Consider the following 10,366-nt stretch of genomic DNA (forward strand, 5'->3'; position numbering starts at 1 on the left):
TAAATGAAGTTTTTGTTTTAAGCATGAGATTTATTTCAAAAGTCCTCATATAAATCACTCATGAATAATCTTTTATAACAAACTTTTCAAACAAATCTTTTTACTATCTACCTTTCTTCTTGAGATAGCATTATTATGATAGTATTAAATTTTCATTTTTATTCAAACAAACTATTTTCAAGATTAATGATTATTAGCAAATCTTGATGCAAAATGAATGTGATACTTTCAAATTACTTTTCATTTTCCTATGCAGCATTTTAAAGTAGGAAAGTATTTGATACTAAGTGTTCTCATGTTCAAATTCTAAAATAATGTTTAATCCTAATGGAACCTAGTACTCCAAGATTTAAAAACTTTTTAATGATATTTACATAATACATATATAATTTTAATCACTAAGTTCCTCCTCATCGTTGAAATATATTCTTTTCTTTATCCCTGGGCATTTTGAATCATCTGATGTTGAAGGATCCCCCTGAACTGGGTTTCCGTTTTTCAGTTTTAACTTGCTGGAAATCTGTGGCCTGACTGCGGCTGTTAAGAGCAGGATCTTCCCCTTCATCCTCACTGTCTTCTTCAATTTCTTCTTCTGGCTCAGGAATTTTCCTTTTTTTTCTTTTTCTTCTTTGGAGGTTCACATCCTCCAAGAGTATTTTTAGGATAGACATTAACTTAACTGTCCACTTTCTCCACATTCATAACACTTAGGTTTATCAAACTGTATAGTTTCATCTTTGATGAACTCAGCTGCTCTTCCATTGCCAATAGCAACGCTTGCTTTTATCACTCTACCAAATAACTGTTTGTTTTTTATTGACTTGCACAGTTTTATGCAGATTCTTTATCCAAAAATAAAATAAATGCAACCCCTATACCCCTCCTGGTATCTTTATCTTTCATTAGAGTAACCTTTACAACTGCACTGTACCTGGAAAATTTCTGATATAAGCCATTGTTGATCAGGGAAGAGGGCAGGTTGGATATATACCCTGTGCTTGTACTTGAGGACGATTCTACCACTCAATTCTTTAGGTGGGGTGGGCCCAGGAGACCAGAAGAGCACAAGCCCTCAGCTCACTAGGGGCTCAACCCCAACTGTTTGTTGCTCCTTGCATCTGCCTTGGCATCACAGATCCCAGTCACTCATGAACTTTTTATGTTTAGTAATAGTACAGGGCCTGGGATGCAGCAAGTAGGAGCCCAGCAAACGTGGAGTTTAGCAAGCACTTCTGATCTGATCACATGTAAGTTCTCCAGGGAGTTTCTGAGTTGTTTTCTCACATCTGCTGCTGCTGCTGCTGCTAAGTCGCTTCAGTTGTGGCCGGCTCTGTGCCACCCCATAGATGGCAGCCTACCAGGCTCCCCGTCCCTGGGATTCTCCAGGCAAGAACACTGGAGTGGGTTGCCATTTCTTTCTCCAATGCATGAAAGTGAAAAGTGAAAGTGAAGTTGCTCAGTCATGTCTGACTCTTCATGACCCCATGGACTGCAGCCTACCAGGCTCCTTTGCCCATGTTGTCCCATAAATACACAAAGTGAGGAATTTGCATTTAGAAACATGTCATAGACACATACTATTCCATCTTTAACTTGAGGGACTCTGTTAATGTTCTATTATTTAAAATCCTGAAAAGCAGAGTGGGGGAAAGAAAAGAGGCAAGATTCCATGTGGTTGCCCAGTGGGTGTGCACAGACAGGAGATGTGCAGATGGGCTGGGTCTGGTCAGCAGAAAGTTAATGTTTAGCCCACATGGTCAGCTCAGAACTAGGAATAGAAAAGAATTCAACAGGGTATTCTAAGGTTCTCTGATGCCTTCTCTCTCTTAGTCCAGAAATCCTAGGTGGTTCAGCTCTAATTCCCTCATGTCCCTCTTTCCAGGTTGCTGCAGTACCTTTGTTAACCGGAGCATCCCATTTTAATTTTTTTTTAATCATGTTGGTGGTTAGACCTTGTCCCTATCCTTGTCTGTTAAGTTCCATTTGTACTTGGAGGCAGTTTTTAAAACTGGGCCCTTTGCAGGTAATAAGAGCCTGGCCATTTCTTTTCATAATAATTTGGAGCTTCTTTCATTAGCTTTCATGTTTCATCCTACTTGTAGAGACAGCAGTTCTCTTAGGCACAGGACAGGTATTAGAAACCTCTCCTACTAGATGAGTTAGATGAGACTCAGGGGACATCCCGGTCCTTTGGTCACCGGGTTGTTACTGGCAGAATCTGGGTGAGAATTTTCTCATCCAGACTCCCCTGGAAACTCACCATGCTCATTCACCAGGTTCAGTGATGGGACAGGGGAGATGCAGAAAGACAGGATCAAGGGAGAGCATGCATGTTCAGGTTGAGCACACCGCCTGGTCCAGTACGTGGTGACTGCCGTGATGGGATCACGGCAGCTGTTGGTATAGGAGAGACTGTGGAGAAAATAAGCAGACGTTTTTTATCAGAGGCAAACTTTTCCATGGAAAAGGATAGGGGTGGAGACATATCCAAGGAGGACAGGGCATCTTGAAGTGTCTTTTACTGGATCAAGCCATGCTTTATTTTATTCTGTTGCCACAACAGCCTTGGAAATAGTCATGACTCTGCCCGTTTCTCAGTTGGGACAACAGAGTCACAGGGAGGTAAGCAATCCCCAGGACAGCTGCACTGAAGACCTCTAGGGCCTACACTGACATAAAGTACCATGGGAACAAAGCCCCCTGGAATTATGCAGTATTACACAGTTATTAGGAAGCAGAGCTCACATGTAGGCTATGGCTCCATAGCCTGTGTTTTTAGTACCCCTTCACACTGCATTTTCCAAGACAAGCTTTTCTGGAACCCAGCCTTACCCATGCAGGCCCTCATTCATTTATATCTCCAATTTAACAAGAAAGAACATTGCACAGGTTATAGTTGCGGGGGAGAAAAACCACCCCTGAACTCAGGGTCGGAGGCTGGGGTTGAGTCCTGGTTCTGCCTCTGACCGTGTGACCTTGGCCAGTCACCTCCCCTCTTCACACAGTCATTTGCCATTTGTACATGAAGAGAAAAGTGTATCCTCTCAGGCTTGCAGCAAGGGTTCTGTGAGATTAATGAATGTGAAAGTGCTTTGTAAGCTGTGAAGGTCTGAACAAACTACATATTTTCATACAAATCAAGAGATGGAATGGGACCAGCAAGTGGCCATTTATTATGTGGACTGATATGTATGCAGAGTGTGGACTTTTTATGCCTCATTTGCTCCTCTGAAAAATGTATAAGCGACGACGTCTTGAGTCTGCACACAGAGGATGGGGCTTTTGTGTGTGCTGCGGGTATCGCAGCAGCCGAGGGAGGAGGCCAGGAAATGAAAACCATGTGGCTCTGAGTTGGGCCTTGAAGCTTCAAACTTCCCCACAAGGAAGAAGAAAAAAAACTTGCTAGATGTTCTTGGGTGATAACGATGAGAAATATGAACCCAGCCTATGTTCGCTGGCTTCTTGTGTTTCTCTTGAGCAAATGTTTCAGTTCTTGAGGCAGCTTAACAGCAAAATCACCTTTCATTTGTTGAAATATAACAAAATTGGGCAGAATCAGAGGCTCAGATGCTGTAAAAATAAGCTGTAAAATTTAAATAAGTCTTAAGTGAATTGGCCTCAGGCATTTACTTGAGTTGAAAAGTTGTGTGAACGTGGATCTTGCTTTTTCTTACCATCCTCTGCTACGCTGGCTGGCCGTGACTGTGTGCAAAAGTGCTCATGCTTACAATTCTAGTCTCTAAGGAGAAAGAAAGAGCAAAGAAAGTTCTTTTTAGCCCATCATTTTCTCTCCAGCCCACTTTTCAAGGAAGAATCTGATCAGGTTGTCTAAAAAGGCACACTCAAGAACTTCCATCCATAAAGATCTATAGCCTGAGCATTGTGAGGTAATGATGTTTATCAGACTGTGAATAATTAAAAAAAAAAAAAAAGAGATGGACACTTGTGAAGTGGATGGTGCTCCAAAGCATTTGGCACTTCCCAGGTGGCGCAATGGCAACCCACTCCAGTTCTCTTGCCTGGAAAATCCCATGGATGGAGGAGCCTGGTAGGCTGCAGTCCATGGGGTCAAGCGACTTCACTTTCACTTTTCACTCTCATGCATTGGAGAAGGAAATGGCAACCCACTCCAGTGTTCTTGCTTGGAGAATCCCAGGGATGGAGGAGCCAGATGGGCTGCCATCTATGGGGTCACACAGAGTTGAACACGACTGAAGCGACTTAGCAGCAGCAGCATCAGCAGCAGGTGGCGCAATGGTAAAGAATCTGCCTGTCAATGCAGGAGACATGGGTTCGATCCCTGGGTTGGGAAGATGCCCTGGAGTAGAAAATGGCAACCCACTCCGGTTGTCTTGCCTGGAAAATTCCATGGACAGAGGAGCCTGGCCAGCTACAGTCCATGGGGTCACAAAGAGTCAGACACCACTGAGCATGCATGCACACACACAAGGCAGGATGGAAGTTAAAAAATTCTTGACCTCAATTTGAAGAACTGAGTTAGATAGAAGGATCATAACACACACATGTGTATGTATGGGGTAGGGAGAGAAAGAGAGGTTCTGGAAAGAGAGAGAATTTAGTAACATACAGGGGCTATGATCAGACATGAACAATAAATAGTTCTCACATTAGAAATATTGAAGCAGGGAAGTACTGATATTTGTCTTGTGAAACGCTCTAAACAGATTAAAACTACATCTCTGAATTAAAGGAACAGCTTCTTGAACACATACTTTAATAGAGACCTTTCACCCCAGGTTACTGAGATGGGCAACAAACCTAAACAAAGCAATAAACTCAAAGTAATGAAATGCTCCCTGGTCATTGAGAAGAGGAGCTGGAAAAAAGAAAGTGACTTTTCTCGTAGGAATGGACAATGGTTTTACGTTTGAACTTTTAAGAAAATTCATTGACCCTTAGGAGTTGGAATAACTTCAGAGATTCTTTCATCCAAACTCCCTCAGATGAGTAAACTGAGACCCAGAGAGATTCAAAGTCTTGCCCAAGGCCCACGATGAGCCAGCCCCCCACTCCAAGCCTCTGTCAGCACCCTGCATAAAAAGATCAGTGAGGCTTCCTCTTGAGGCTGGGACTCAGGATGCGGGGGCAGTTGCTGTGGTATAAAAAGAGGCCTCTTTTAATATTCCTTCATTTTAAAAGTTTAACATCTGCTACAGAGAGAGGAAAATAAATTCCCCTGGCTTCTTTTTTCATTTTAATTTTGTATTTAAGAGTGGGGGTGGAAAGAGGGGCTTGAAGTTGAAGACAGTAACATGAGCCGTGAAAGCACTCTGTAATCCATAATTAGAAAGCAAAATGCTTTACAGATGCCACCAAAAAGAAAAAAAGGAAAAGAAAACAAAGAGAAAAAGGCAGTCTTGAACCAGGGTACACCTCTCCACCTTCCACATCAACCAGGTAAAAGGACTCAGATGCTAATAGATCACATGTCCACAAGAATCCTTCTCGAGTATTTACTCACTTGGCATGAGTGACAGTAGTAGCAGACTATATGTAACACATGTTTTGCATTCAGATTTCTGTGCTTCTTCATCCTGGTTCTGAGCTAATCAAAGTGAGCATCTGTGTCCTGGAGGTGCGTTCTTAACAAGTCTAGACTCAGACTCAGAATTCAAAGCATAGAGAGGGGCTGGTATGTGACTAGTCGCTGTCAAAGTACTAGGACTTGAACTTGCCAAGCTAGTCAGAGCAAATGAAAGGCCATTCTTGGGTTTGTCCATCTCTTTACACCAGGTACTCACTCCCTCCTTATTAAAATTCTACCTATAGTTAGCTATCTTTACCAAAAGGCTTTTAATTAAATCGTTGTTCAGGCGCCTAGTCATGTCTGACTCTGCCACCCTGTGAACTGCAGGACGCCGGGCCTCCCTCTCCCTCACCATCTCCCAGAGTTTGACCAAATTAATGGTCCTTGTGTTGGTGATGCTGTCCAGCCATCTCAACCTCTGATGCCCTCTTCTCCTTCTGCCCTCGATCTTTCCCGGTGTCAGTGGCTTCCAGTGAGTCATCTGTGTGCATCAGATGACCAAAATACTGGAGCTTCAGCTTCAGCATCAGTCCTTCCAGTGAGTATCCAAGGTCTTTCTCCCTTAAGATGGACTGGTTTGGTCTCCTTGCTGTCCAAGGGACTTTCAGGAGTCTTCTCCAGTTTGAAGGCATCAATTCTTTGGTGTTCCTCCTTCTTTATGGTCCAGTACTCACAACTGTATGTGACCACTGGGACCATAGCCTTGACTATACGGGTCTTTGTCGGCAGAGTAATGTCTCTGCTTTTCAACACACATTAAGTTTGTAATCGCTTTCCTGCCAAGAAGCAATTGTCCTTTTATTTCATGGCTGCAATCACTCTCCGCAGTGATTTTGGAGCCCAAGAAGAGGAAATCTGTCACTACTTCTACCTTTTCCCCTTCCATTTGCTATGCAGTAATAGGACCAGATGCCATGATCTTAGTTTTTTCAACATTTAGTCTTAAGTCGGCTCTTTCACTCTGCTCCTTCACCCTCATTAAGAGGCTCTTTAGTTCCTCTTTGCTTTCTGCCATTAGAAAGGTATCATCCGCATATCTGAGGTTGTTGATGTTTTTCCCACCTACCTTGATTTTGACTTATAACTCATTAATTAAATTAAGCCAACACAAATCTAAGAGAATCCTGAAAGAGCAGGATAGATGCTCTTGATGATATCCTGAAAAGATTTAGGTAGTACGATCAGTATTTCCTGATGATTGCTGAACTTGGACTGATATATAATACTTTGTTCATGTTAAATTACAAGTCATAATGGTGGATATTTTTTTCCCCTAGAATATTGGTGACTTAAAGGGTCTCAGTTAAAAGTTCATTTGGCTATAAGTAACAGAAAATCCAGTTTATGAAGGCTTAAATACATGAGTTTCAATTTCTTTCTGTTTTTTCTGCTGAATGACTTGTGGGATGTTCCCCACAACCGGAGATTGAACCCAGGCCACAGCAGTGAAAGCTATAATCCTAACCACTAGGCCACCAGGGAACTCTGAATTTCAATTTCTTACTCAATGAGAAGTCTGGAAGTAGGCATCTGATGGTGTTGTTTGGTGGCTAAAGATGACGGCCAATGTCTTGATAAACTTCTTGGCCTTCCCTCCTAGTTGCAGGACATCAAATAGTAGCGAACATGCCCAAATACAAGGCAGGAAGAAGAAGGGAAAGGGGAGGCCAGCTATATCCAGCCTCTTTTATCTGGAAAGTTAATGCTTTCTCTGACCATGCTCCCAGGTTGATTTCTGCTTATGCCTCATTGGCCAGAAGTGAGTCATAAAGCCCGTCTACCTGCATAGGAAGGTGGAAGAGGAAGAAAAGATGATAATGATTATTTTTAGGCCACTTTGAATCCATCTGAGACTACCGCGTACATTGTTTCTCTAAACCAAATCAGGGTTCCGTCAGCAAGGTAGAAGGTGGAGAATGGTGGTGGTGTTTGAATAATCACTAGCAGTGAGTATCATAAACTGGAGTTCTATTTTAATATATTTATAAGTGTAATTTTCACTGTTAATAGCAAACAAAGCATATTGAAAATGCAGAGAGTTTTACTACCTTTCCTCTTGCTTCTTTACTTCAGTCGTTTTTTTTTTTTTAATTTATTTTTTAATTGAAGGATAATTGCTTTACTTCAGTCTTGATAGACTTATAGCTTCCACATAATTTTCTTTGAAATGGCCACTGGCATCTACTTTCTTAAGAGAAGCATTGTTAAACCAAACCCCAGCTGTTTGCCTCCAGGGTTCTAACATGGGCAAAACTACATTAGTTTCCTGGTATTACATATATCTTCAGGAACAGCTGGAAGTAATTTTCAACCTAAGCATTTCACATTTCATGGATGGGTGAACTTTACAATAACTTCTGAAGCAACTATTCTAAAGCTCATGCAACTTTGATTGGATACTTGACTAATTCCATCCATTTCTTTGGTGCTAAAATATTTAAAAACTCTAAAAGGGTCCTTACACAAGTTGTAAAAGAGATACAAGAAAGGCACAAAGGGGGAGAAAAAATCATGTCTTTGGTGCCTCACAGTACATTCAGTCTGTTCTCTGCATAACAGCCAGAGTGATCCTGCAAAAGGAAAAGTAGGCCATGTCATGCTTCTGGTCTCAGTTCTTCAGGGGCTTCCAGTCGTCTGTGATGAAATCCAAAGTTCTTAGGATGCCTTTTTCGGTTCTCTGTAACCTGGGCCCTGCCTGTCTGTCGTATTTTCTTCTCCTTTCACTCAGTGTGGCCAAAGTGGTCTTCTTTCTTGTCACCCCCTGCCCTCTACCACTGTCCCCCTCAGCAAGTTAACCATTTCCAACTCGGGCCTCTGCCCTTGCACTTCTTTTGGCCTGGGATTCTCTCTTCTCAGGTACGTGTGTGGCTTGCTCCATTCAGGTGTCTGCTCACATGTCACCTCAGAGAGCTTTCTCCTGATCACTCTGTCTTACATACCACCTCCCCCCCTTATTCTCTATCTACAACCTGCTCTACTTTTCTACTCGGCCCTTATTATAAGCTATTAAATTATATAGCTGACTGACATTTATTACGTGTTCCTGGCTAGAATGTGAGCTCAACAAGGGTATGATCTTGGTTTGGCTTGCTTATTTATCCTCTGTGCCTAAAATCGTATCTGGTAGCAGAAGGCATGCAATAAATATTAATAAGTATTTGTTGGATGAATTAATAAAAATTTTTAAAACCTGGTTCTACTATCATGTGTTTAGAAGATTAATGAATGGGTCAGAACTAGTTGGGCAATTTTTTTTTTCACCATGACTATACCACTCCAGTGTTCTTGCCTGGAGAATCCCAGGAATGGGGGAGCCTGGTGGACCCTGATGGGTCGCACAGAGTCGGACACGACTGAAGTGACTTAGCAGCAGCATACTGATATTTAATTTGTAAATATAAAACAATAAAAATGCTCAGTTAAATCAAAGGATGTTACATTGAAATGTGGTTCTTTCTTGAACCATTCATTCCATAGATATTCACCTTGGCCTCTGCCTTAAGGAAATACCAGTGATTTTTCATATTTAACAAGTTACCTCTTTATTTCCCTATAGAATTAACTCTGTGTGTGTGCTTGTGTGTGTGTGTGTGTGTGTGTATGCATGCGTGCGTGCACGCGCTCATGCGCAGTTGCTCAGCGGTGTCTGACTCTTTGCCAACCTATAGACTGTAGTCCTCCAACTTCCTCTGTCCGTGGGATTCTCCAGGCAAGAATGCTGGAGTGGGTTGCCATTTCCTCCTCCAGAGAATATTAACTTTACATTAACTATTAACAAAAGAGACTAGGAAAATTTTTCTAAATGTTCTCGACGATTCAGTTTTTGGCTCTGTAGCATGAACATGTTTTATTGATAACATAAATGAAGCTATTGAAGGTTCTTTGGTGAATTTGGTAAATGTTAGAAAATTACTTACCTCAGTGATGTTATAGAATTCAGTTCAGTTCAGTTCAGTTCAGTCGCTCAGTCGTGTCCAACTCTTTGTGACCCTATGAATCGCAGCACGCCAGGCCTCCCTGTCCATCACCATCTCCCGGAGTTCACTCAGACTCACGGCCATTGAGTCCGTGATGCCATCCAGCCATCTCATCCTCGGTTGTCCCCTTCTCCTCCTGCTCCCAATCCCTCCCAGCATCAGAGTCTTTTCCAATGAGTCAACTCTTAGCATGAGATGTCCATAGTACTGGAGCTTCAGCTTTAGCATCATTCCTTCCAAAGAAATCCCAGGGTTGATCTCCTTCAGAATGGACTGGTTGGATCTCCTTGCTGTCCAAGGGACTCTCAAGAGTCTTCTCCAACACCACACTTCAAAAGCATCAATTCTTCGGCACTCAGCCTTCTTCACAGTCCAACTCTCACATCCATACATGACCACAGGAAAAACCATAGCCTTGACTAGACGGACCTTAGTCAGCAAAGTAATGTCTCTGCTTTTGGATATACTATCTAGGTTGGTCATAACTTTTCTTCCAAGGAGTAAGCGTCTTTTAATTTCATGGCTGCAGTCACCATCTGCAGTGATTAAGGTCCTAAAATATCTCGACCAGCCAGAAGTAATGAGATATCTTGTCAAAGAAAAAAAATCAACTGATATGAGGACTTGTTCAAAGAGGGAAACTGAAATTCATCAGCAATATATTGGGAAAAGATTCAGAATTATAATCACTGTGATTCAATAGTGTGCTAAGGTTATCACTAAAATAAATACAAACTTAGATGATCAAATATAGTAATATTACTGTGTTATTAATGTCTAACATATTATAATGTACATTGTCAAATGAAAAAACAAACTCAGACTTAGGAAGGAGACACTT

The 10,366-nt window shown here is 41.9% G+C and overlaps 1 pseudogene; it reads right to left on the reverse strand.

The window, feature by feature from the left end:
• Positions 1-329: 329 nt before the first annotated feature.
• On the reverse strand, positions 330-5,554 carry LOC120854111 (annotated as a pseudogene).
• Positions 5,555-10,366: the final 4,812 nt, after the last annotated feature.

The sequence above is a fragment of the Oryx dammah genome, unplaced genomic scaffold, assembly GCF_014754425.2.
Source record: "Oryx dammah isolate SB20612 unplaced genomic scaffold, SCBI_Odam_1.1 HiC_scaffold_27, whole genome shotgun sequence".
NCBI classification, from domain to species: Eukaryota; Metazoa; Chordata; class Mammalia; order Artiodactyla; family Bovidae; genus Oryx; species Oryx dammah.